Source organism: Antechinus flavipes, chromosome 1 (genome assembly GCF_016432865.1).
Source record: "Antechinus flavipes isolate AdamAnt ecotype Samford, QLD, Australia chromosome 1, AdamAnt_v2, whole genome shotgun sequence".
NCBI classification, from domain to species: Eukaryota; Metazoa; Chordata; class Mammalia; order Dasyuromorphia; family Dasyuridae; genus Antechinus; species Antechinus flavipes.
Window position 1 is genome coordinate 361,276,897 of NC_067398.1, and position 26,701 is coordinate 361,303,597.

Sequence of the window (26,701 nt, forward strand, 5' to 3'; positions counted from 1 at the left end):
ATCAAATGCAGAAAGGCAGAAATAGTAAATGCATTTTTTTTCAGATCATGATGCAATAAAAATTATATGCGATAAAAGGCCAGGGGAAAATAGACCAAAAATTAGTTGGAAACTAAATAATCTAATTCTAGAAAATGAATGGGTAAAACAACAAATCACAGATATAATTGATAAGTTCATCCAAGAGAATGACAACAATGAGATGCAACTACAGTGATTATTAGGAGAACTTTTATATCTCTAGATGCTTACTTGCATAAAATAAAGAGAAGATAAATGAAGTGGGCTTACAATTTAAAAAGCTAGAAAAAGAACAAAGCAAAAATCCCCAATTAAATACCAATTTTTAAATTCTGAAAATAAAAGGAGATTAATAAAATTGAAAGTAAGAAAACTATTTAATTAATCAATAAAACTAAGAGTTGGTTTTGTGAAAAATCCAACAAAATAGATAAATCTTTAGTTATTTTAATTAGAAAAGGGGAAGAAAAAATCAAATTGTTAATCTCAAAAATGAAAAGGGAGAACTTTCCAACAATGAAAAGGAAATTAGAGCAATCATTTGGAGTTTTTTTGACCAAAGTTAATAAATTTGATAATCTAAGTGAACTGGAGGAATACCTATAAAAATATAGATTGCTCAGATTAACAGAAAAGGAAATAAAATTCTCATTTTAGAAAAAGAAATAGAACAAATTATTAATCAACTCCCTAAGGAAAAATCTCTAGGACAAGATGGATTCACATGTGATTTCTACCAAGCATTACAGTTAATTCCATTACTATGCAATCTATTTGAAAAAATAGGGAAAGAAGGCATCCCATCAAATTCCTTTTATGACACAAATATGGTGCTGATGCCTAAACCAGATAGGGATGAAAAAAAATATATAGACCAACTTCTCTAATGAATATTGATGCAAAAATCTTATATAAAATATTAGCAAAGGGATTACAGAAAGTCATCCCCAGGATAATATACCATGACCAAGTAGGATACCAGGAATGCAGGGCTGGTTCAAAATGAGGGAAAACTATTAGCATAATTGACTATATCAATAACCAAACTAACAAAAATCATATGATTATCTCAATAGATGCAGAAAGAGCATTTGATAAAATCTAATACCTATTACTATTAAAATGCTAGCAACTATAGAAATAAATGGATTTTTCTTAAAATGATCAGTAGCATCTATTTAAAACCATCAGCAAGGATCATATGTAAAGGCAATAAACTACAACCATTCCCAATCAGATCAGGGGTGAAACAAGGTTGCCCACTATCACCATTATTATTCAATATTGCATTAGAAATGTTAGCTTTGGCAGTAAGAGAAGAAAATGAAATTAAAGGAATTAGAGTAGGTAATGAGGAAACCAAATTATCACTCTTTGTAGATGATATGATGGTATACTTAGAGAACCCTAGAGGATCAACTAAAAAACTACTAGAAACAATTCACAACTTTAGTAAATTTGCAGGATACAAAATAAATCATCATCATTTATATATATTACCAACAAAGTCCAGCAGCAAGAGATACAAAGAGAAATTTCATTTAAATGTGGATAATATAAAATATTTGGGATTTTATCTGCCAAGACAAAGTCAGGAACTACATGAACACAACTACAAAACACTTTCCCCAATATCATAGCTCACATGTCCAATTAGTTGCTAAATGAAGTCAAATCAATAGCAATTAGTAAGTGCTTACTATTTGCCAGGAATTCTGCTGTTCAGTCTCCACAATATCTCTCTTATCTGTCCCCTTCTTTTTACTAACACAGTTACAACTTTAGTTTAGGCTTTATCATTTTTTTATCTGCCTTACTGTAATGGGCTCCTAATTGATCTCTCTGCCTTTAGTCTCTCTCCTCTTCAATTAGCCCCTCATATAGCTGCCAAAATACTTTTTCTCTCTCCCACCCCTTTTTTCCTTGAGACAATTGGGATTAAGTGACTTGCACAGAGTCACACAGCTAGTCTTTGAAATCAGATTTGAAATCAGATCCTTCTTATTCAGTGCTCAATCTACTATACCATCTAACTGTCCCCAAAATGTTTTTCCTAATGCACATATCTGACAGTGTTACTCTTCTACTCAATAAACTTTCGTGGCTACCTCTTACTTCTAGAGTAAAATTCATATTCTTCTAGTATTTAATGTTCTTCACAACATAGCTAGAGAGAGAATGAGGACAAGTTGTGAAGGATATTACCAGAGAAATGTGGTGCCTCTAGATCTGAGGCAGCCATGAGATTTTAAGTCCCTCCATGCACTTCACAGTCAAAATGGTTTTTGTGTTGTTCATATGTGACATTCCATCTGCTATCTATATCATTGCTGTGAATATCTACCATTCCTTTATTGTACTTTTGCATTTTCTTCAAAGCTCAGCTCAAACATTACTATTTTGTTTTTGCCTTTAAACTCCCAGTCTCTAGTACAGTGCCACATGGTAGGGACTTAATAAATGCTAGCTAACAAAATGATTGATTGATTCATAATATGTGAAGCTAGAGGTTGCAAGTATTTGAGTTCTAGATTGGAAGTCAGAGAAACTAGATCCTAATCTCAGTGATATTACCTACAAGTGTAAGCTTGGGTTTAACCTCTGGACTTTAGTTTCCTCATTTGTAAAATAAAAAGTTTGGATCAGATGACCTCCGAGATCTCTGTCAAGTCTAAAGATCCTGTGATCCTATGAACTACTCTTCCATCGTTATAGCTACTCTCTGTACAAGTATATGCATAGCCCTCTTATTATGTTTTGTAGACTGCTAGCTTAACATCATCTTGGAAAGAGGTTTCTAATGAAGAGGTATCAGGATGTATTGCTAGAACTATTAAAAAAAAGATACCCCCTCAAAAGAAATCCCAAGTCTTTCACCCCTAAAATATATATCAGTAACTTGAATAAAGGCATAGGTAACTGCTTATCAAACATTTAATTTGACTCCAGAAGTAGGACATATAGTTGGCAGCTAGGTGAACACTGGACCTTGGTCCAGCAAGACCTGAGTTCAAATATAGATTAAATGACTTGCTCAAAATTATGCAGCTTGTAAATGTCTGAGGCTACATTTGAATACAGCAAAGATAGGATGATCAAAATGGAGGATCCACACATGGATCAGTCGAAGGACCTGAGGAGGTTTAGTCTGGAAAAGAAAAGAATTCCAGGACATGATAGTTATTTTCCACCATTTGGAGGATTGACACATGAAAGGGGGATTAGGTTTTGTTCTGTTTGATCCCAGAGGGCAGAAGTAGAAGCAAAAGATGGAAAATGCAGAAATACACATTTAGATGTGATAGGGGGAAAAACCTTCCTAGCAATTAGCTGTTAGATAAATAAAGTGGGACCAGATTATCTAGGGCAATAGGGAAATTCGTGGGAGAAGCAAGAACTATCAAAGCCTGAAAATATCTATATCTATATCTATATATCTTGAGCTAGTGGAATGAACTAATGATGGAATGTGTTGTGCCATGCAGGTCCCTTCAGACATGGCTGTGAATCTGGAATACTTGGGGAGATGTTTGTCTTTGTGACATCCTGAGTAAATGCAGCAGGTAGAGAAGAAGGAAGAGAGAGGAGGCTCCAGACTGGGGAAGTACTAGAAGAGATTCAGCAGCTTTTCTCGCTTCAAGAGTCCTGGAGATGTTCTGTGCCACTGGCAAAGCTAAAGGGAAATTGATGTTTCCAGCCCCTGATGAAATGAACAGAGCGTAATGACAGGTAAGGCATACTGTTCCCATATATCCTTTTGGAATTTTACAGCAAGTCAGAGGATAGATGAGCTTACAGGCTGCATGAAATGTCAATCAACGTAAAGATAAGTATGCAAACTAGGCACTAGGTAACCTGAGAAGATGACAGATAGAGGCTATGTTGATTAGTTTCTGCCCACTCTGTGTGCCAAAGTTGAGACTCTGAAGATTTACCATTCAATGGGATTAGCAGCCTTTGCCTGATGGGACAGTATGATATCTCTATGTATGTAGCCCCTGTAATTAACAGGCGCTCAAAATATCAAATCATGGGATTGTTATTCTCCATGAACTTCCTTCAAAAGATGAGAGGACATCATTGTTCCATTCTGTAGAAGAATAAACTGAGTCAAAAGGGGATAAAATAACTCACCCACGTCTTCACTAATAAAAAACACCATTGGAAAGGATGTCTGCTTCTCTAATACCTCCCATCAATGAAGTCTTTACATTTTCAGCTCCATGGGAAAAATTTTCAGTAGCCCAGAATGGTCATTTATATGGTTTCATGGTTCTTGAAGAAAGGAACTCTGTAGTTTCTCTACTAGATCCCTTAATGAATTTACTGCCACGACAATAGGGCTGTTCCAGAGAAGCCAATAGCAAATATCTTACTAAGCTAGAGACATCTCACAGACACAAAAGCCCCAGCAGAGATAGTGATCCAGAACTGAAAGAATCAAGAAGTTCCCAAGCAGATTCATGCAAATTAGCTCATTTGAGAGGCTCACCAGACTACTTTGGGTCTACATAGGCAGATTTCAGTGTCTCAGATGGAGATGAATGGAAGAATTGGCATTTGTGAGCCAAGTCACAGAAAGCAAGACCTGATTCTAGGGATGCTTATCTCTGTATCCCTGAACAGGTTATCCCTTGTGCTTGGAATGTATCCTCATTTCATATCAATCTCCTCTTTCAGACTAAGTGTTTTCTTCAGTCCAAGAATCACCTTCCACAAGAAATCTTTCCTGATCTTTTTCTCCCCAGGTCTTAATGTCCCCCCCATTGGGGGGTTTTCTTCCCCAAATTATATGTATATACTATCTTCTCTTATGGTCTGTAAACTCCTTCAGAAATAAATGGTTTTATTTTTTACCTCTATATCTATAGCACCTAATTAGTTTCTAGAATCAAATAGGTTCTTAACAAATACTTTGTTATTGATTATTTTCTCTCTTCTTTCCATTCTTCCTTGATATGTATGCCAAAGATGTGGGCTAAGGTCCACATGTGTGGATTGGACAAAAGGAGAGCCATTTTGTTCCTGGTTAAGTCAGGTGCAGAGATATTCTAGGTCTTCTGAAAGATTCTTACAGGAAGGTTTTGGCTTCAAGTTTCAGACAAAGAGAAAAAAAGACTAACCAATCAGTCAATAAATATTTATTAAGTACATACTATATTACAGTCACTGTGCTAAATACTGGGTATACAAAGAGTCAAAAGATAGTCCCTGTCCACAAGGAGGTTACAATTTAATGAGAGAGAACCAGAATTAATATAAGAACCAGGGCTAAGACAATTGACAATCTAGTGGCCAGCCTTCTGGGAATGAACCTTTCTATGTTTGATTAGGCTGGTCCTAGGCCAACAGACATAGTCTGGTCCTTGGAATTTGTTCAAAACTTTTTAAGCTTTGTAGGATCTACAAATGCTGGTTCTTGACCAGCATAACCTTTGAGAACCAGTGCCATCCATCAGGTCATAGTAAGGCATCAGAGGAGCTTTGGTAGGAGAATAAATAAAAGAAAAATCTTTTTTTTTTTTTTTTGTCAACAGAAAATTTGGGAGGAAGGTAATTCCTTTTACTCAGGAATGCTGAGTACATTTGAGGATCTTGGTAGTAATTAAAACCAATGACTGTCCTGATAATTCTTTTAAATTCTTCTAGCTTTATTGTGATTTCATTTTGTTCCCTTTTTATTTGGTTGATTTTATTTTCTGCCCTCTTCTTTGTTAATATATGGACAAAGACATACCAATTTTGTTCATCTTTCACAAGAAACTGCTTTTAACTTCATCAGTTCTTTTTTTAAATTTCCAATCTACCTATTTCTGCTCTAATTTTCAAGGTATCCTCTTTTGTGCTTATTTTGAGTTTTTTTCCTAGTTAATATTTATATGGCATTTTAAGTCTTGAAAAGTGTCTACATACATAGATAATAATAAAACAGCAATAGCAACCACTTATATAGTGTTTTAAAATTTGCAAAGTGCTTTAAGTACACTAATTCATTTGATCCTCACAACAACCCTATTGTTATTTATGTAACCTATTTTATAGATGAGGAAACTGAGGCAGGCAGACATTAAATGGCTTGCCAGGGTCACTTAACTGTACCTGAAGCAAAGCTTGAATTTGCCCCTTCCTGATTCCTGACCTTCTATTTATTGTGTTACCTACCTGTCTGTTTCTTTGTTGGCTCTCTAATTAATCTTTTTTTAAAAAAGCATATTCAGCCCTTTGATCTTTTTTTATTTGGTCAACGTATAGTTTTAGGGATATAAATTTTTTTCTTTGAGCACTGTGTTAACTATATCCCTGAAATTCTCAACATTCTCACTATCTCACAAAATTGTCTGATTTGTTCTTTGACCCACTTGTTATTTAGTGTTTTATTATTTAACCTTCATTTAGATCTTTTCTATTTGCACTCTTTGAATTTATTACTATTTTCATTGTCTGTAAGTGATGTGTTTAGCATTTCTACCTTTTTTTGTTTGTCTGTTTTTTCCCCTGAGGCAATTAGTGTTAAGTGACTTACCCAGGGTCACAAAGCTAGTAAGTATTCATTGTCTGAGATCAAATTTGAACCTGGATCCTCCTGACTCCTGATCTGGTCCTGAATTTCTACCTTTTTATATTTATTTGCAAAATTTCTGTGACCTAACACATGGTTTGTTTGTTTTTTTAATTGTCATGTAGTGTTGATTTGTGCACACAAATAAACATATGCTCTAGTGATCTTGTACCATGAATATCTTAGAAATTCTCTAATTTGTTTAATTCTATATTTTCTCCTTTGGCCATTTTTTCTGTTAGGAATGGGGAATGAAAGGAGTAAACAAGCATTTATATAGCACCTACAGTGCTGAAATCTGGCCAGTTAAAATCTGGCCTTAGCCATTAATTGGCTGTATGACCAGACAAGTCACTTTATCTCTATTTGGCTTAATTCACTGGAGAAGGAAATGGTAAACCAATCCTGTATTTTTGCCAAGAACAATATGGCCCACAGGATCACAGAGAGTTGGACATGACTAAACAATTGAACAGTAGCAAATATGTGTCAGGCAAAAGGTAAGTCCTTTTACAGATATTATCTCTTTTGATCCTTACTCCAACTCTGTGAGATATATGCTATTATTATTCCCATTTTACAGTTGAGGAACCTGAAGGAAATAGAGATAAATTACTTTCCCAGGATCACACAAGTAATACATTTCAGAGGTCATATTTGAATTTGCATCTTCTGAGTCCATGCCCAGTGCTCTATCTACTGTGCTACCAGTGAGGAAGGTCCATTAAAGCTTCTTAGGATTTTTTTCTTTTTTTCTTTTTAGTCAATTTTTAAATGAATTTAGATGCTATGCAATATAGAGCTTATCTGATATTGGTTCCTTGTCTATTGTATAGTGTAAATTTTCTTTTATCTATGTTAATGAAATTCCTGCTTTTTGGCTTCACTTAATATATAATAAATTTGGTTTCAACACTCATTTTGATTTTATGTATATTTTTGCTTTTTATATTTTTTGGGGGGATAAAAAATCTAATCTGTTGTTCTCTTTAATTTTATTGGATTCTTCAATTCATTTATAGTCAACATTATGAGATTTAGGTTTATGCTCTTTTTAAATTGTGTCCCTCTATTTTTTTTTAAAAATAGGTTTACATTTTCCTCTTTTTAAAAGTCATTACTTTGCCCTATGATTAGTTCTGCTTAACTTATTTTGATATAACCCTATTAGTATAGGCTCTTTCCCACCTGCTCTTTTCTGTTATTCAACTCTTTTCCTACTTTTGGAGTTTAACTTGATTTATTCATTTCTATTATTTTATTTTATTTTATCATCCTCCCATTTTTTTACGTCTCACTTAAGTAGCTAGTTCAAAATCCTTCCCTCCTTTCTTTTGTTTGTTTTTCTTTGTCAGCAACTTTTTCTAAGGGTTTATTTACTTTGTTCTCATCATTAATTTTCTTCTTCTACTCAGAAATTTTATTCTTTGATTTAATGTCTTTATGTTTTTTTTTTTATTTTTTCTTTAATTTCTTTAGGTTAAGTCTTCTGAAATACCAAGTTTTGAACTCTATCTTCTTATCAATTTCTTTCAGTCTTTGTAGACCTTGTATCACTGTCCCTTTTTTCCTGTTACATCTCACTATTAGGAGCATCAGTTAATGAGGAAAGTAATGAGAATAGTCATTGCCCCGTAGTAGAAATTAACCTTTATCCCAAATTGTGTGGCTCAAGTTTCCATCCTGCCCTTCTCATGATTATTCTCTTTTTTATTTGTCAAATGACCTCATCTCTAGGTCCATGTCCTCCCATCCTTCTGTATGTTATTTGGTGCCAGAAGCTTCACTTTCCCTCTCCTGAAGCAGGATGCTGTCCTTAGATCACCATATTCTTTTAGAGATGATGGTCTTCAAGCATAACCTCTCCTTCCTCCCTACCATTAGATTCATTGTAGGGTCCTCATATTCTATCATGCACACAAATATATTTATATACATATATTTATGTATATGTGTGTACATATGAGCAAGTATGTGCATATGTATGTTTTTTCTATGTAGGTTAAAGATTCACTTTCAAGATCCCTCTATTTCAATTTTCTCTCTTGCCACCTATCCCATTGTCCTGTAGCTATTCACCTTCCTATGACCATAGGAGTCATCTTTTGTTGTTCACTCAAGAACTTGATGAATACATCATACATTCACTGTCATTCCTTACTCTCTTGTAGTCATTTATGCAGCTTTCTATTCTCTAAATTTGTTTCATAAAATACATTGACTTATATTTAGAAGGTTATAGGATTTAGTCATACTATAGCAGCCTTCTTTCTCCACTAATACTTCAATTTCTTTAAAGTAGGCTTTTACCTCTTTGTATATTTAAAAAAAAAACTCTTAGTGGTCCTTTTTTTTTTTTAACTCCCATGACAGCATCTTTTTTAAAATAATTTCCAGAGATGGTGGGTATTATTTCACTATTAGTTCTTTAGCAATTATATTTATTTGCTTTTCTTGTGTTTCTATTATCTGGGGTGTTTGCAAATCAAATATATTGCTTTTTTTTTTTTACTCATGAATTCTTCAAATGCCCTTTTCCTAAAGAACAGCTATATTTTAAAATTGTTTAGACCCAGGTTTTCAGGTTATTTTGGGTCGTAACTTGTACTCCTTTGCTTTTCAGAATATATTATTTCATTGCTTTCTTAAATTTCTACTGGAGGTAGTCTAGTCTTTTGTTATTCAGATTTTCTTTATATTGAAGGTCTTTGTCCTGTCTCTATGCAGAATTTGTTCCTATCGTTGAAAATGTTAAATTTAACCACCATGCATCCTAGAGTTTGAAGCACTGTTTGTTTCCTTTCTGTAGGCCATCTGTGGATTCTTTTGATTGATGGTTTGTTTTCTGAATTCAGAAGTTCTGGGTAGTTTTCTTCTATTATTTCCTGCATTATAGTGTTCAAGTTTTGATTTGTCATGTTCTTCTGGGAGATCTGTGGTCCTTAAGTTGTCTCTGTTCATCCTATCTTCTAGGTAAATTGCTTTGTGTGTGTGTGTGTGTGTGTGTGTGTGTGTGTGTATGTGTTTGTGTGTGTTGTGTGTTTGGCTTTGGCTTATATTCTACTAGATTGTCCTTTCATTTGATATATTTCTGTTACAAATCTGATGCCCTCTCTTTAATCTCTCTGGAAAGACTCTATATATTCACATTTGTTAACTTTCCTGTTTGTTTTGTGACTATAGATTCTGATATTTGTTCTCTTCTACCTTGTTCTCTTATGTTTTTCATTTGTCTTTTGAATCATTCTGGAACATTTTGTTTCCTGCTAACTTGAATTCCCGCAGAATTTTGTGTGGCATCAGGCATTGGTTTAATTTTCTTTTGGGGATATAATATTTATTTAGAAAATTTTGTAATCTTTTAAAGGTTTTAGTGATTATTCTTTCTAATTTTAGTATTCTTTCTGTTGATTTATCTGTTCGTGCTCTAGACTTCTAACTGAATTTTCTTACTCTTGATGTCTTTGGTGGTTCAAGCTTCCTGCCCCCCTTATATTCCTCTTACTTTCTGACTTCTTCGTCCTTAATAATTGGGCATATTGGAAGTACAGATTGCAAGATTGCCTAGTTTTCTGCTCAAAATGGGGTATTTACTTTAGACTGGGGTCTAATGTACTAAATACATTAGTATTTAGTAGCTAGGTCCCTGTACTAAATAGCTTCTCAGTATCAGGACTGATAGAGAAAAGTTTAGACAGGGTACATTAAGAATATTTGAAGAGGGAGAGAACATTTTCAATTGTGACATTAGAATGGAGGAAGCAGTATCAGTACTGAGCTCTGAAAGAAAGCAAGGAATCTGAAAGACACCATAATAATAATAAATGAGGATGATAATAATGATGATGATAAGTAATATTCCATAGCATTTTAATGTTTGCAAAACACTCATGTGATGCTCCCAACAGACCATGGGTAGTATTATCTCCATTTTATAGGTGAGAAAATTGAGGCATAGAGAGATTAAATGACTTGATATTGGTTATAAATGCTAGTGAAAATTAGAGGTATGATTTCAACTTGGTTCCCTCTTCATTTGAACTCTACTCCTCTTTGGCAATATTATGCTGCCTCTCTGTGAAAAAAACTATTATACATGTTGAACTGACTGGTGCATAAGAGAGATGCGGAATCTTATGAACTATAATTGGAGGAATTGTAAGATTTGACAGAATGGGTCCAAGAGATGAACAGTTGACCTAAAAGAAATATTAAAACATTGCTTCTGTTTCTTCCCCCCTGGGTTGGGACTTTTGGTTAGAATTCTATTGGGTGAGGTCATATGATGGAGGACATTTTTTTTGGGTTGGTACTTATGCTCTCTTAGCCTATGGTGAATCAGGGCAGGAGAAATACATGGTGATGAGTAGGTTTAGAAGCAACACCTGAGAGTGTATTGAAAGTGATGGAAAATGTGCAAGGCAAATGGAAATTCTCTGGACTTAGTAACTTAAAAAAATATTTTGCAAGGTTGAGTCACTATGTAATTTTCTTATGAGTCTTACCACAGCACTATTCTAGTGCCCTGGTTTGATGATTTTCCAGGGCAGTGGTTTTACAACATGATTTTTTGAACTCTCCCCCTCTTCCACTCTTTTTCCTCACCATCAAATCAAAGATCCCAGGACTCCTACTTCCCTTAAGGTAGTGGTACTGGTCTAGCCAGCCCCTAGCAGGACAAAGTGATTCTCAAGAAATGACATTAATTCATTTTATTTCCTTCTTTATTATTATTGTTGCTGAGGCAATTGGGGTTAAGTGACTTGCCTAGGGTCACACAGCCAGGAAGTATTAAGTATCTGAGGTCAGATTTGAACTCAGGTCCTCCTGACTTTAGGGCTGTTATTTTCTCCACTGAACCATCTAGCTACCCTATTTCTTCTTTCAACACACACAATAACACTAGTAATAAAAGGACTTGTTCCTATTTATTAAAAAGAGTATTATAAAATTCTCAAATTTCCTTCTCTCCCAACCAAATACATTTTTTGTTCAATTCTTTCAATCATGTCTGACTGTTCGTGACCACATTTGTGATAAAGAGACTAGAGTGGTTCTCCATTTTCCAGCTCATTTTATAGGTGAGCAAACTGGGCAAGTAGAATTAAGTGTCTTGCCCAGGATCACACAGCTAAGACTTGTCTCAAGCCAGATTTAAATTCAAATCCTCTTGACTCTAAACCACTGTGCCACCTAGTTGCATCTTAATGTCCTAAATTTTATAAATTACAACCCTTATGGATAAGCTGTGCTCTGATTTTATGAAGACTGTAAGTTCCTTGAAAGCAGAAGTTTTTTAAAGGGCTTTTGGGCTTTGTATTCTCAGTATCTCTCACTACTTGATAACTGCTTATTGAATTGAATCTCAATGTTGGAATGTTGGAAGATGTAGTAGATAAGGAATCAGTATACCTAGTTTCTGGTTCCACTTCTGGCAGGCCTCTAGTCTGATATTTAAAATTCTTTGGGCCTCAATCCCCTCTTCTACCAGAGGATGATCAAAATACTTGCCCAACTTTCCTTATGGGATTTTGTAAGAATACAGTGACAGTATAATTGAAAACACTTTGAAAAGCAAAATGTAGTCAACAAAAATAAAGCATAATAATTATTTCATCAAGGTTTGAGAGGATATTAGCTCTGCTTCTCTTACTTCTCACTTTTTACTTCTGGCATTGGATATTAGTTGTTTCCTGGGGTATATGGGGAGTTTGGGACAACTTGCATCTCTGGCGTGAGGGCTAGCTTAGCTCTATTCATCTACCATTGATTTATCTGTCAGTCAGCTCTCATCTGTGGCTCTAAGATGCTGTAGCATGCACAGCAGCCACAACCCAGTAATACCTTCTCTAAAGATGGGCTAAACCAGGCTGAAGGTAACTAACAGGTGAATTTGGGGGATGTCTCTCTGAAGCATGTGAAGACTTCCCTTAGCAGAAAGGGCAGATGAAAGAACAACTTGTCCCAGTGGCCAGGAAGGTAGCTGAAGCTGGCCTGGTGGAGTGCTTAAAGCTTGGTCAGATGCCAAGGTCGGACTGGACCATTGCCACTTTTCTTGACTTTTGTTACTGCCACTGGATTTGGATGGTTCTGGAAGAAAGAGTGAAGCTGATGACTTGGTCCAACTGTATCTCACTCAAATCCAATTCATTTGCAAAAGATATGACCCTGTGTTGTCATTGGCCCTTTGGAAACCAAGGATGAACAAGAATTAGTGGTTCCCAGAGAAGCTTTGTTGTTATTTTACAGGTTATAGGATTATAGGTTCAGAAGCAGAATGGATCTCAGGGGTCATAGGATCTTAAAATCATAGATTTATCGCTGGGAGGGACCTTAGAAATCACCTCATCTTAGAAGAGCAAACCAAGACCCTCGGGACTTATTGAATCATCCAGGTTCACTTGAGGAGTAAATATGTGTGCCAGGATTTCTACTTTCATCTCAAACCCAAACCTGGCACTCTTTGCAATGAGCCATTTTCCCAGATGTTACCTGGAGCAGAATGTGTTTTGTAGCAGGGAGGAACCAAAACATACATTGTCTCAGCATGACAATGTTCGGGAGGATGTTTAATGATTTTTAATTTTTCATGATTCCTCTGATAAAAATTGTACCCAACTAAAAACAAATACATTTTTATTTTCCATCTCCTTAATTAGGTTCTAATTTAGGGGTTCTTATTAGCTTAGAATCATCTCACTAAAATGGTCCTTGGATGATAAAAATGTGAAAGCCACAATCAATCTGAAAGAAATCTAACTATTTAATTATGCTGATTGGAACACTGGAGACCATTGACAAAATGATCATCTCAGAATAAGCTTGATTTTTGTAATTTGCTTTTTAAAAGATTTAGATGCATATGTATCATTTTCAATTCTATGCTGCCATTCTCCTGGAATCTCTAAACTAGTGCTATATAGCTTAGCAATGGCAAATTACATGTCTGTCAGGAGCCTTGGGGACTCCTATTGACCCTAACTTTGCACTGTATGACTGACCCAAAGTAGATTGTGCATGAGTGAGGTGTTCTCAAGAAAAAAGCACTGATTTGTTTAAATAGCTCGTTTCTTTGTTTTAAAAAGAAATTGCTGCAACACAAGTTTAGCCAGAAGCTTGCTAGGAAATCATGAAACATTAGAATTTTAGAATTGTAAGGGACCTTAGAAATGATCTCCATGAGCCTTTCCTGTGATTTGAAATAAGTGAGCTGTCTGGTGTCTCCCTCTCCTTTATAGCTAATCAATTGCTGAGTCCTGTTCATTCTACTTCTACCATATTTTTCATATTCTCTCCCCCTCTTTTCCATTCCTACAGCCACTATCCTATTTCAGATCCTCATTACCACTGCCTAAATAACTGCAATAGATTTTTTTAAACATTTGTTTTCTTTCACACATAATTCCTGTCTCCTACACTTTCACTGAGAAATAAAAAAAAAAAAGAAAATATTTCTTTTAAAAAATAAATCTCTATTTTGGCCATATCAAAAAAATTCAGATTTTATTCTGCATGTACATTGTGTTCATTACCTCTCTCTCAGGAGGTGGGGGGAAAAGAGGGGAAAGAGAATTTATCAAGCATCTATTATGTGCAGGTGCTATACTAAGTGCTGTACTAATGGTATCTCACTTTGGTAAGCATGCTACATCATTAATCCTGTGGAACTCAGGTCTTTCTAACTCCAGATTTAACACTCAATCTATCTGTCCACTGTGAATTTTCTTTTTCTTGTTAATGGTTTGTGTTCTACTCTTCCTTGTTCAAATATCATTGTTATTTGTCGAGAAAAGAGAACAAAGAGGTGAATACTTCTTAGATGCTCCAACAGTTGTAAGAATAGATCATTTTGTGCACTTAAAATAAGGAATTCTGTCACTTAATAAAAACTTTTCTCTTTTAAAAAAAAATTTCTTTTAATTGTCCTTAATGACAATGGCTTTCACCAGACTTAGCTTATTCTGAGTTTTAGTTCTCTTAAAAAAAAAAAAAACATTTTGGCACTTTGTTGTAAAGGGCATTTTGACCTTACTGACAAGAACATTTATTCAGATAAATGTTCACCTTGATTTTTAATCTAACCACAGTTTTTATTATTTTGCAAATGCATGACTCTCTTTTAAAGGAAATAAATTTTACTTGAAATTTCATTACTAGAATTCAACTATGTCCACAAGAACAAAAAAAGTATAAAAAAGCCATTAAAAACTGATTGTAAATAACAGTACACCTTAACCGTATGATTTTCTTATTTACAGATTGTTGTAAGAAGCAGATGAGGTATATCCTTACCATCAACAAAATAATAACAAGGTTGTTGTCTGTGTAGATGGATCTTTTTCAAATGATGTAGCCATAGCATTTGCATTATTTTTTAATTATGATTCTGCTTTTGTCATTCTGCATCAACTTCAAATTTTTTGCATTTGTCATTTCTTTATGGTGAGGTAATTTTTCATAAATATTTTACATATATAGGTTCTTCTTCTCTCTCCCTTTTCCTTCTTATCAATATCCTTGAAATTGTAATAGCTAAGGCAAAGGGCATAAACTTTTGATATTTTTATTGAAAATTTTCATGTCGCATTCCAACAAAAATTAAACCAATTCAAGCCATCCCCAGCAGCACATTAGCTTGCCATTTCCCCTATAGTCATACTCAGATTGAGTTTTATAATCTTTTGCAATCTTTAATAATTTGATGCCATGCCACACTTTTGACTCATGTTAAACGGGAAGGAATTGTAGAGATCATCTAATCCAATTCTGTCATGTTACAAATGGAGAAATTGAAACCCAGAAATGGAGGTGATTTACCCAAATTATACAATAATTACCTGTTGTTATTCAGTCATGTCTTCGTGACCCCCAAAGGGGATTTTCTTGACAAAGATGTTAGAAAGATTTTCCTTTTCCTTCTCCAGATAATTTTTACAGATGAGAAAACAAAATCCAGCAGGGTTGAGTGACTTGCCCAGCAGCAGAGAGCTCCTAAGTATCTGAGGTTGGATTTGAATTTGGGTCTGATTGACTCCATGTCAGGAGATTGATCCACTGTACCACTTAGCTCCCTTCATTAGGTTACAATAAATAGGACTATGAAGACCATGATATCAGGCAGGTGATGCTATAATATGCAAGTGAATTGGATTTAAGTTGAGGAGGGCTGGACAAGGTCACCAACCTCCCTTTCCCCTCCAGTTGGACCAGGATGAGGGAAATTACTAGCCATCTATCCTGAAATTCTAGAATAAGCATATAGTTCCCAGAAGTCATCTTGGAACTGGAGATGAAAGATGGGTCTACAACTTGTAGATATCAAATCCCTTTCCATTAATTAATCTCTTATCATTGCCAGTGTATCACTTACAGCCAGCAAGGCTACCTTGATTTCCTATTTAGTTTTGCTAAATAGGACTGATTTAAGTTGATTTTCACAAACTGAAAAACTTAACCAGTTTGTTGTCCTTATTCCCTAAAGAGAGACAAAAAGGGAGAGTAGGGCTTTCTTCATATCCTCTTTATTATTATTATTATTATTACTTTTTATTGACAGAACCCATGCCAGGGTAATTTTTTATAACATTATCCCTTGCACTCACTTCTGTTCTGACTCTTCCTCTCCCTCCCTTCACCCCATCCCCCAGATGGCAAGCAGTCCTATACATGTCGAATATGTCACTGTATATCCTAGATACAATATATGTGTGCAGAACTGAAGTCTTGTTGCACAGGGAGAATTGAATTCAGAAGGTAAAAAATAAACCGGGAAGAAAAACAAAAATGCAAGCAGTTTACATTCATTTCCCAGTGTTCCTTCTCTGGGTGTAGCTGCTACTGTCTATCATTGATCAATTCGAACTGAGTTAGATCTTCTCTTTGTCAAAGAAATCCACTTCCATCAGAATACATCCTTATACAGTATCATTGTTGAGGTATATAATGATCTCCTGGTTCTGTTCATTTCACTTTGCATTCATATCCTCTTAACAGCCTTCACATTGAGCAAAAATTTTATAATAATAATATCTGGCATTTATATAGCACCTACTATGTGCCAGGCACTTTGCTTTAGCCTTTACAATTATTATCTCATTTGTTCCTTACAAAAACCTTGGAAGGTCAGTGCTATTATTCTCCCCATTTAGCAGATGAAGGAACTGAGACAAACAGGTTTAAATGATTTCCCTAGAATCGCACAGTATATCAGTGTCTGAGATCAGATTTTAACTCAAACTCAGGTCTTCCTGACATTGCTGCTCTGTCAGATGTCTTGAGATCCATGTTTGATGCTCTGATGCTTATGCTATATAACACTCACACTAGTACAAATGATACAGAACTAGACTATGTGTTGTTGGTGAATCAGTTCATTAGTCTGTGCCTCAATTTCTTTAATAAAGGAGTTAAAGTAAACGATGACTAAGTTTTCTTCCAGTATTGATATTTTATGAATCTGGTTTATTGGTAAGCTATTTTGTGCTGGGTGCTATCAAAAAAGCATAATACAATGATCCATCCTTGTTTCTAAGGAACTAATAATCTGGTTGGAGAGATAAGAAGACATGGAAAGGGAATCTAGTAAGTGTGTGTTTGGGGGGCATACATAAGTTTTGCTTCTGTCCTCCAGCTGATGATCTATGGCTTTTTGCCAAGTCCTCAAGTTAGCTCCACCTATATAAACCTTTGGAGGATGGTTGTGCCCGAGGATGTTCTGGTAAATGTTTGATAATCAGCCCTCTGAAAAAAATTGTACCCAGGACACATTTCTACATTTAATTAGAATTTCCCCCTCACTTTCTTAAGTCTAGACAGTCAACAAAATAATAAATCAAACCCTGATTTCTAGTGTTTCTGAGGTGTGAGTACCTCACTAAAAATTTAACAATGGCTCTTTCTTGAGCCATTTCAGGTTGGCTTCTACCCACCCTTATTGTGCCCTAATGAAAAATCTAGACAATCAGGGATCATCCTGGGTGATGGGAATGGGCATGGACATGACCTGAAATGAAAATTTAATAAGAGGGAACAAGAATAGATAAGGATTATGGGTGAATATTGCTGGTCATTTATGTTCCCCGGGCTGGTCATATACTATTGAGATCCCTCACCTTGTAGATATAAATGTAAAATCTTGTAAAACTGGTGTAAAATAAATTTCCCATGTTCCTTGCAGTTGTCAATGCCAGAATGGTGAGGGAGGACACAGAGGGTGGTGATATCCAGTCAAGAAGTACAAAGCTCAACAATTCAGATTCTATGAGTGATTTCTACTTTGCACCATGAGGAAATAGGAGGTTTGAACAAAATAGGTACCTGAATGGTGTTGCTTTAAAATATTAGGTTTTCTTTTGAAACCATGTATAAAGATTTGGGGGATTTGGGGAAGTATCCAAACTGGATCTCTTTAGATTTTTTCATTTGGTTTCCTAATGAAAAAAAATCTACGCTTTGCAGTCTTGAAGGAAGAACCTGATTTTTTAAAAAATATATTTTGTTGTAATTTCTTTTGTTTCTATAAGCAAAGAATTGTGTACAGCTATGCTATGCTTATATAGTTTTTTCCAAAACTTGTATGAAAGTTTTTAATTGTGAGTGGGAAACAAGTAGCCAAGTATCAAATTGAATGCATCCCATCCTTCCCCCCTAATGAGATGAATTTGCCATCTAAAAAGGGGTAGGATTAAGATATAGAGGTATACAACTCTCTAAAGCCCTTAAAGTGTTTGGATTTTTTTTTAATCGAGTCTCCTCTGTTGATGGTTAGAAGGCATAACCACCCAGGGAAACATGGGACTGACTACAAGTCCCTGGGCTGCCGCAAAGAAAGTCATACATTTGAATGTCCATACCTCCTAGTAGTAGAAAAGGGATATAAGGCAGTGTATGCTAAGTACCATATAATTGAGACAAACCCTAAATACCTAAGCTGTCAGTGGCTCTAAACTACTTTATGAAAGTTTGTCCTTTGTTCTTGAAAAGGACCATGGCATCAGGGAGGTGATGCTATGACATGCATTTATTTAAATATTTAATTTAAAATTTAATTTTAAATATTTTATTTAAATATTTATTTAAAATATTAAAAGGGACTGGGCAAGGTCATTTTCCCTTACTTTCCTCTCCAGAACCCTCTGAGTCCAGTGGCAATATCTAGATCAGGAGAAGTGGAGATGGCCCTGGATGCAGTGGGAGACCTTGGCTTTTTTAAGCTAAGTTCTTTCCTAGTCTGCTTGTCTGAGGCAACAACCATTATGTGATTAAAGCTAGGTAAGAAATGAGGCCAAAAAATGGCCTCTTTTCCCTACTTTAAAAAAATCTGGGAGGGGGCACCCTTAAGGTTTCTGACCAGAACAGAAACATTTGTTATTTATACTCGCTCTGAGCCATCAAAACCCAATCAGCAACAGAGGCTTGGGCTGGGACTTATTATTGGTCTATAGGTGAAAGCCAGAATGATTTGGGTTTAAGACATCCTAATTAGCTCCACTTGAATGCCTATGGATTTTTACCAAAGCCATTTTAAGAAATCCACTTTCCTCTGGACTGAGCACCCACTTGTAAGTATATGATTCTCCATGTGAACAGGGGAAGGCAAAAAGGAAGGAGGAAGGAAGAATAAGAAACAAAATGTCTTACCAAGAACTTCACTGACTCAATGATGAATTTAGGGAAAGATTACGTTTTATCTTCTTACAAGAAATATATAATAGGCTAATAGGAACACCTTGAAGCATAAAAACATAGCCTTTTATTCTTTGTCCGGAAAAGCAAGTTCCTCCCCTGTTTCCCCAATGGCTGAGTACTAGAGAGGTTACAATCTATCTGAAGCTCCAAATTTCCCCACCCCTAATTACATCTCATAACATATTTCTTATTCTAATTTATGGCTTCTCTCCATGAGTTTTGTTTCTCCTTATTCCATGTCAGCCTAACATTTAAATTTCATTTCTTAGGTTTCGATTCCATTTTTCTGATTTAAGTTTCATTTCTCTGTATTTTTCTAATTTGAGTTTTATAACTCTGTGGAAACTAAACTCATCCAATTCTTAGAGAAGGAGGAAGGAAAGAGGGAGGGAATGAAGGAAGGAGAAAGGGGGGGGGAGGGGAAGCAAGGAGATAAGAAGGGAAGGAGGGGAAAAAAAGGAGAGAGATAGGGAGCATTGCCTAACTGGAATTGGCCACTTGGATCCTAAGTGGGGCAGCTACTTCTAGTCACAGATTGTTGTTTGTCCTTTGTTCTGGAAGAGGACCAATGACATCAAGAAAGTGAAGTCTTGATTTGTAAATGAATTAGATTTAAGTGAGACAGGGTTGTGCAAAGTCACCAGCCTCATTGTCTCCTCCAGAGGCATCTGGGTAAGGTCTTTTCCAGGTCTTGGGTTTTTTTTGTTTGTTGGTCTGTTTGTTTTTGATGTAGCACCCATGAGATGATTAAGGCTAAAGTAAGACTCTGAAGTTATAGCTTTCTTATTCTTATCAGGTGTTCCTGAAATCTTTGGGCAGCTAGGTGGTTCAATGGGTAGAGTGCTGGGCTTGGAGTCAAGAAAACCCATTTTCCTGAGTTCAAGTCTTGTCTCAGACACTTACTAACTTTGTGATCCTGAGCAAGTCATTTAACCTTGTTTGCCTCAGTTTACTCATCTGTAAAAATGAGCTAGAGAGAGAAACAGGAAATCACTCTAAAGTACCTTTGCCAAGAAAACCTCAATAGGGTGAGGTTAGATATGACTGAAAAGGAGATAACAACAAATACTATGAAGTCACAGATTTGGGCCAATTGTTTCTGAGTTAATATAGCCATACAACTAGTATGTACATAATGTTTTAAGGTTGGCAAAGTACTTTACATAGTTATTTCATAAGAACTTTTAAGAGGTTGTCCAGGGCAGTCAGGAAAAGTCAGATAGTGGACACAACAATGGGTTTTTGGTTCTCTGATTCTGTGATTTTGAGTCAGGCCACTTAGATTTGAATCTCAGCTCTGATATGCTTTATGTTCCTGGGTAAGTCCCATAATTTTTTTTTGAGCTGTTTCTTTCCCAACAATAAAATAAGTCCATTAATATTTATTGGACTTATCTCACATAGAGAGCTGTGAGAAATGTGTTTTGTGCTCCTGAAGAATTATAAAAATATGGGTTATTATTCTCAGAGGAGATTGGAGTTGGGTTGAGTCTTGAAGAATGGGTGGAACCCATGTAGGTGGGAAGAAAGGGAGGGAGAGATGTTTAAATCTTTTGTTCTGTTTCTAAAGAAACTGTCTCTCTGTCTCCTCCCTTTAATACTCCCATACATTTCCCAGAATTGAGCATTTTGACTCTGTTTTGATTGGAACTTCCTTTAATTTGGAAGGAGACATGGGGGCTTAAGGAGGAGGCAGCAGTTCATGAGCCAGCCATGCTGCTGACTAACTTTAACTTGCTTTTGTGATTCTGCCATCTTCTTCTCTGTCTCCCCCAGGCCATTTTTTCTTCCCACAATTCACTGTAACCCTCTTCACTTTAAGCCAAAAAGGGGGGAAAAGGACCTCAATAATAACAAAACCCATAAAATCTAAATCAGAGCCAGTTCTTCTTTTGGAAGTATTTACAATCATCAAAACATTAAGGCAGAAGTTCTAAATCTTTTTTGTGTCATGACCCCTTTGGCAGGCATATGAAGCCCAAGGACCCCTTCTCAGAATACTATTTTTTAAGGTAAAAATCTAATATATTGAAAGATTCAAATTATTTGTATTATATAAAAAATTTCTAAAAACCACAAATTTATAGATTTGAAGTTAAGAACTTTTTCAGGGTAACAAGGCAATAAAAAAATATTTTTTTAAAGTTGTTATTATAAGAGTAAAGTAGGAGAGTCCCAGATAGTTTAAGATGTCCACTTTAGTCTGTCATTCACTTGTGTCCGAATGTTTGTGACCCCAGGAATCAAAGGACATCAGACCCTTCTATCTTCCTAAACCTGTCCAAAGTCAGATTTAAAGTCAGGAAAACAAGTTTTTCTGACTTCAAGTCTGATATTCTATCCACTGTACCACCTACCTGTCCCCAACTTACTGCACTGGGGGCCAAAGGCTCTTTGATGTTAAGTTCACTCAACTCTGTTGGACTGGCCACATTGTTCAAATACCAAATGTATGCTTTCCAAAGAGACTGTTTTATGGAGAACTCTCACAGGGCAAGTGCTCATAAGGTGGTCAGAAAAAGCTATAAAAGGACACTCTCTACTTCTCTCTTAAGAACTTTAGAATTGACTTCATGACATGGGAGACACTGGCACAAGATGGCCCAGCATGGCTGTGCTCTATGAGCAAAGCAGAAATGAATTAGCTTGGAAGAAACATAAGCTGTGCAAGGGTAGAGAAGCCACTTTATCAAGACTTTAAAGAAAAAAAAAATTATAAAGGAAGACAAATTCCACCCCCAGGAGAGTACCTACCTATTTAAAAATGTTTAATTTTTTTTCCTTTTCCTTAGCTACATGTAAAATAATTTTTAGGTGATACATATATATTAATTTTTTTTACATATTTCCATATGAATCATGTTGGGAGAGAAAAATCAGAACAAAAGAGAAAAAACAGTAGGAAAAAAAAACAAAAGGAAAAAAGTGAAAATAGTGTGTTGATCTACATTCAGTCTCCATATTTATCTCTCTGGATATGGATGGCCTTCTAAAGTTTATTAGAATTGTCTTGGATCACTGAATCACTGAGAAGAGTCAAGTCTATCATAATTGATCATCACACAATCTTGCTGTTGCTGTGTACAATGTTTTCTGATTCTATTTGTTTCACTCAGCATCAGTTCATGTAAACCTTTCCAGGCCTTTCTAAAATCAGCTTGTTCATCATTTTTATATAATAATAATAGGGAAGACAAAATTTAAAAAAATTTTAATTACATGGTAAGTGGGAGAAAAACCTTAATAATACCAACATTTTCTATGTTTGTATCAACTCAGTCTGGCAAGCATTTATTCAGCACCTACAGTGTGCCTGGCTTCCAAAGACTATATAGAAAATATGGTTCCTATTTTCAAAGTACCTCTAGCCCTGTGGGGAAAAAAAGCATTTATGCATAAGTTTTATATAGTAATCCTGAGTCTGCCATTCATTAGCTTGGTAAACTTAGTTAAGTAATTTAATTACTTAGCCTTAGTTTTGTCTTCTGAAATATTTGTACCACCTGTGAAAGAGCTTTGTAAACTTTAAAGCCCCATTATCTAAGTGTTCATTTGCATCACTATTTTACTGACTTCTCTAAACATCAGTTTTCTCATTTACCAGATAGGAAAGATGTGTTCTACCTATTCATAACCTGAGCTAATGAAACCTGAAAACCTGAGCTAATACAAAGGCTAAACCAGCACTTAGTTCAGTGTCTGGCATACAGGAGGTGCTTAATAAATGTTTATCAATTGGTTGAAAGTGCCTTGAAAAAAATGAAGATGTGGACAAATGAGAAATATATGTATATATCTATTGACTTCCATAGGGTTGGCTAGGTGACTCAGTGGATAGGATAGAGTATGGGGCCCAGAATCATGAAGACTCATCTTCCTAAGTTTAAATCAGGCCTCAGATTCCTAGCTGTATGACTCTGGGTAAATCACTTAGCACTGTTTGCCTCAATTTCTGCATCTGTAAAATGAGCTGGAGAAGAAAATGCAAATCACTCCAGTATCTTTGCCAGAAAACCCCCCAAATAGAGTCATGAAGGATCAGAAACAATTTGAACAATAAAATTGAAATCTGTAGAGACAGAGACATACTCCTAACTCATAATTATATAGAATTTTAAGATTTTTGCAGCATATTCCTCACAACCACCCTACAGGATAGGCAGGGTATAATTATCTCTATTTTTTTTCCCAGAGGAGGAAACAGAGGCAATAAAAAGACTTGCCCAGGTTCACACACTCAGATAGCATCAGAGCTTACTTGATTCCATGGTCAGCTTCTTTGTATTTGTTCCTGGTCATGTATATATGTTGTATACACAGAGGACGTAGTGACATTATGTCTAAAATGCTAGACTTAGAATCAGGAAAACTTTAGTTCCAAATTTATTCTTAAAGGGTTATTGACTGAGTGATCCTGGATAAATCACTTAATTGCTTTCAGCCTTAGTTTCCTCATCTGTAAAATGTACAAAACAAAATGAGATAATATACATATGATTCTCTTTAAATCTTAAAACTCTATAGAAATTTTAGCTATTATTATTATATTATTTAGCTATTTTATATGTTAGCTACCATTTAGCTTATGTTACATATTATTATATTTCTCTTTTCAAAGGATCCATTATTTATCATAAAATAAACCTTTATGGATATAAATTATACCTTTAAGAAAACATAGATGTTAAGGAATGGACTATTTCTAGGAATTGATGTGATCATCACAATTGAACACAATTGGTCAGCCATCATTTGGACCTTACCCCAAAGTCAAATCCTTATTCTAAACCTTTCAGCTTGATTAAACTTATGAGAGTTTGAGTTTCCTTCTACTCTCATAGAAAAGGAATAAGTGTTTATTAAATTCCTATTATGTGCCAAGTACCATGTTAAGTGCAATGCAGATATCATATTATCTCACTGAGTTTCATCACAACCCTGTGAGATAGTTGCTATTTTGATACTTATTTTATAGTTGAGTAAACTGAGGCAGGGGTTAATCTCACAGCCTGTGTCTGAGGCTGGTTTTGAACTCCTATCTTCTTAATTCCAGTTTTTATCCACTGCTCATAGCTTTTGAGAATGAAGGTTCACTTCTGCATCATAATGAAAAGCTGGAAAGGATTTTAGAAAAAGTCTAATATAGAGAGAGAGGCTGTGTGACCTGGGCAAGTGAGCCAGCTGTTACCTGGGTTCTAGTGCTGCTTCTGATACATACTAATGATGAGCAAGTCCCCTAATTGTTGCCTCAATTTCTTACTATAAAATGGAATTAATCATAAGCACCAACATCATAAGGAGGAAAAAATAAGGTAATATTTGTAAAGTGCTTAGCCCAGTGACTGACAGAGTAGATGCTTAATAATTTCTTGTTTCCTTTCATTTTTGCAGTGGACCTAGACAGTTCTGGAATGACTCTGATACACGTTGGGACCAAATGCATCTCAAGGAACATAACAATAATACTAACAGTAGCAACAACAATAATAACAATAGCTGTAATTGATATGGTAATTTAATATTTGCAGTTCTTTATAAATTTTACTTCATTTGATCCTCTCTTCTGAGGAAGGTGGTATTATTATCCCTATTTTATAGATGAGGAAATTGGTTCTGAGAGAACTATGGACAGTAAATAGTTCAGGAGATCAGAAAGAAGGCAAATATGTCTTATTTCAAGTCACTATTTTTGAATAATACTCCATTTCTGTAGAGCTCTATGCACAGTTTCTCTCCCTTTCTCTGTCCCTCCCTTCAGTAACTTCAGCATGAAAAATATGTAAAAGATTTTCCATAGTACACAAAGGTAAAAATATGCCAGAAGGTCTTGGAGATTGTTGCCAAGAATCATTCTGATACCCTCACATTCATATCGTGCTTTGTCATTATAAATCACCCCACAAACACAAGTTCATTTTGTCCTTATAACAGCCTTCTGAGGTAGGCAGTGAAAATGTTCCCATAGTGATTCAAATACAAACTACTCATTGATAATAGACTGCACCTGAAAGGGAAAAATATATAGGTATACACTAAAAAAAAATTTATGCATATTCCTATGCTATATATACTAGTATTATATACTATTATGAAACTTTATAATCTTTAACTTAATTAAATAGATCTTTTATTAATTTATAATAGTACTGCTCTCTTGATTTTCATCATTTTAATCATCACTTTCATCGCTTATTGGCTGTAAATTAGGTAAAGTAAGGGACATTTAGGTAGTACAGTGGCCTGGAGTTGGGAAGACTTATCTTCCTAAATTCAGATCTGGTCTCAGAGACGTCCTAGTTGTGTGATCCTGAGCAGATCACTTAACCTTGGGTGTCTCAGTTTATTTATCTGTAAAATGAACTGGCGGAGAAAATGCAACTCTAGTATCTTTGCCAAGAAAACTGCAAATAAGATCATGAAAAGTAGGATATAACTAAAAGACCAAAGAATAAAAATTAAATAGTGTTTAATGTGTCCCGATAGCATAGTTATGGGTAGTGCACCTATTATAAAACCTAGATTCGGAAAAGAAATGGACAGTGGAAGGGTGACCTATGTTCATAATAGTAGGTATTATCATATTTTACAGTTAAGGAAATTGAGGTAGAGACTTATTTAGTGACTTGCTTAAAGTCACACAGCTAGTAAATAGTAGAGATAAGGGGCAGCTAGAGCACTGCCCTGAAGCTAGGATAACATGAGTTCAAATCTGGTCTCAAACATTGAACGCTTCCTAGCTGTGTGACCTTGGGTAAGTCATTTAACCTCAATTGCCTCAGGAAAGAAAGAAAGAAAGAAATAGTAGAGATTGATCTCAGTTGTAATAGAGATAGATCTAGATGTAATTTCAAGTCCAGTGCTCTTTGAATTGTGGATTCCTTCCATCAACATCCTAAGCATCATCAGTCATTTTTATTGAACATCTACTTTATGTAGTGGAAATAGTTCTTGACTAGGAGACAGGAGAACTGAAATTAAATGTTGGCTTAGCCCCCAACTAATAGTATGGATTTTTACCAAATCCCAATGTCTCTACACCTGTTTGCTCAGCAATAAATAGTTTGATGAATTCTAAGTCTCTTCCATGTCCAATAAACTATGAATCTTTGGATGTATAAGGCACAGCCCCAGACTTCAATAACCTAACATCTTGGGGGGTGGGGGTGGAGAGAGATAAGACATGCACTTTACAAGATAATTAACATTAGAAGAGAAAGTACAAAATGAAACACTGAATGTTATTTTTTTCATACAATAATAATTCATATATATGTATATCTGCATCTGTATCTATTCTTATTGTTTGCAGAGTATTTTCCTCAAAACAAACTTTAGACTAGACAGTTAAATATATTTAGTATTTATATTTGCTCATTGTCAATGATTCCTTTAAGCATAATATAGTTTCTTTGTTTATCTCTCTCAATATTGTGA

The 26,701-nt window shown here is 35.3% G+C and overlaps 1 protein-coding gene across 1 annotated transcript in view; it reads left to right on the top strand.

Annotated features, from left to right (window-relative positions):
• Window positions 1–26,701, top strand: part of ZBTB7C (zinc finger and BTB domain containing 7C) — a 552,014-nt gene that overhangs the window by 113,057 nt on the left and 412,256 nt on the right. Inside the window, exon 2 of the mRNA XM_051969649.1 lies at window positions 3,507–3,750. The gene's annotated coding sequence lies outside the window, so the exon portion shown is untranslated. The remainder of the gene's footprint in view (window positions 1–3,506; window positions 3,751–26,701) is intronic.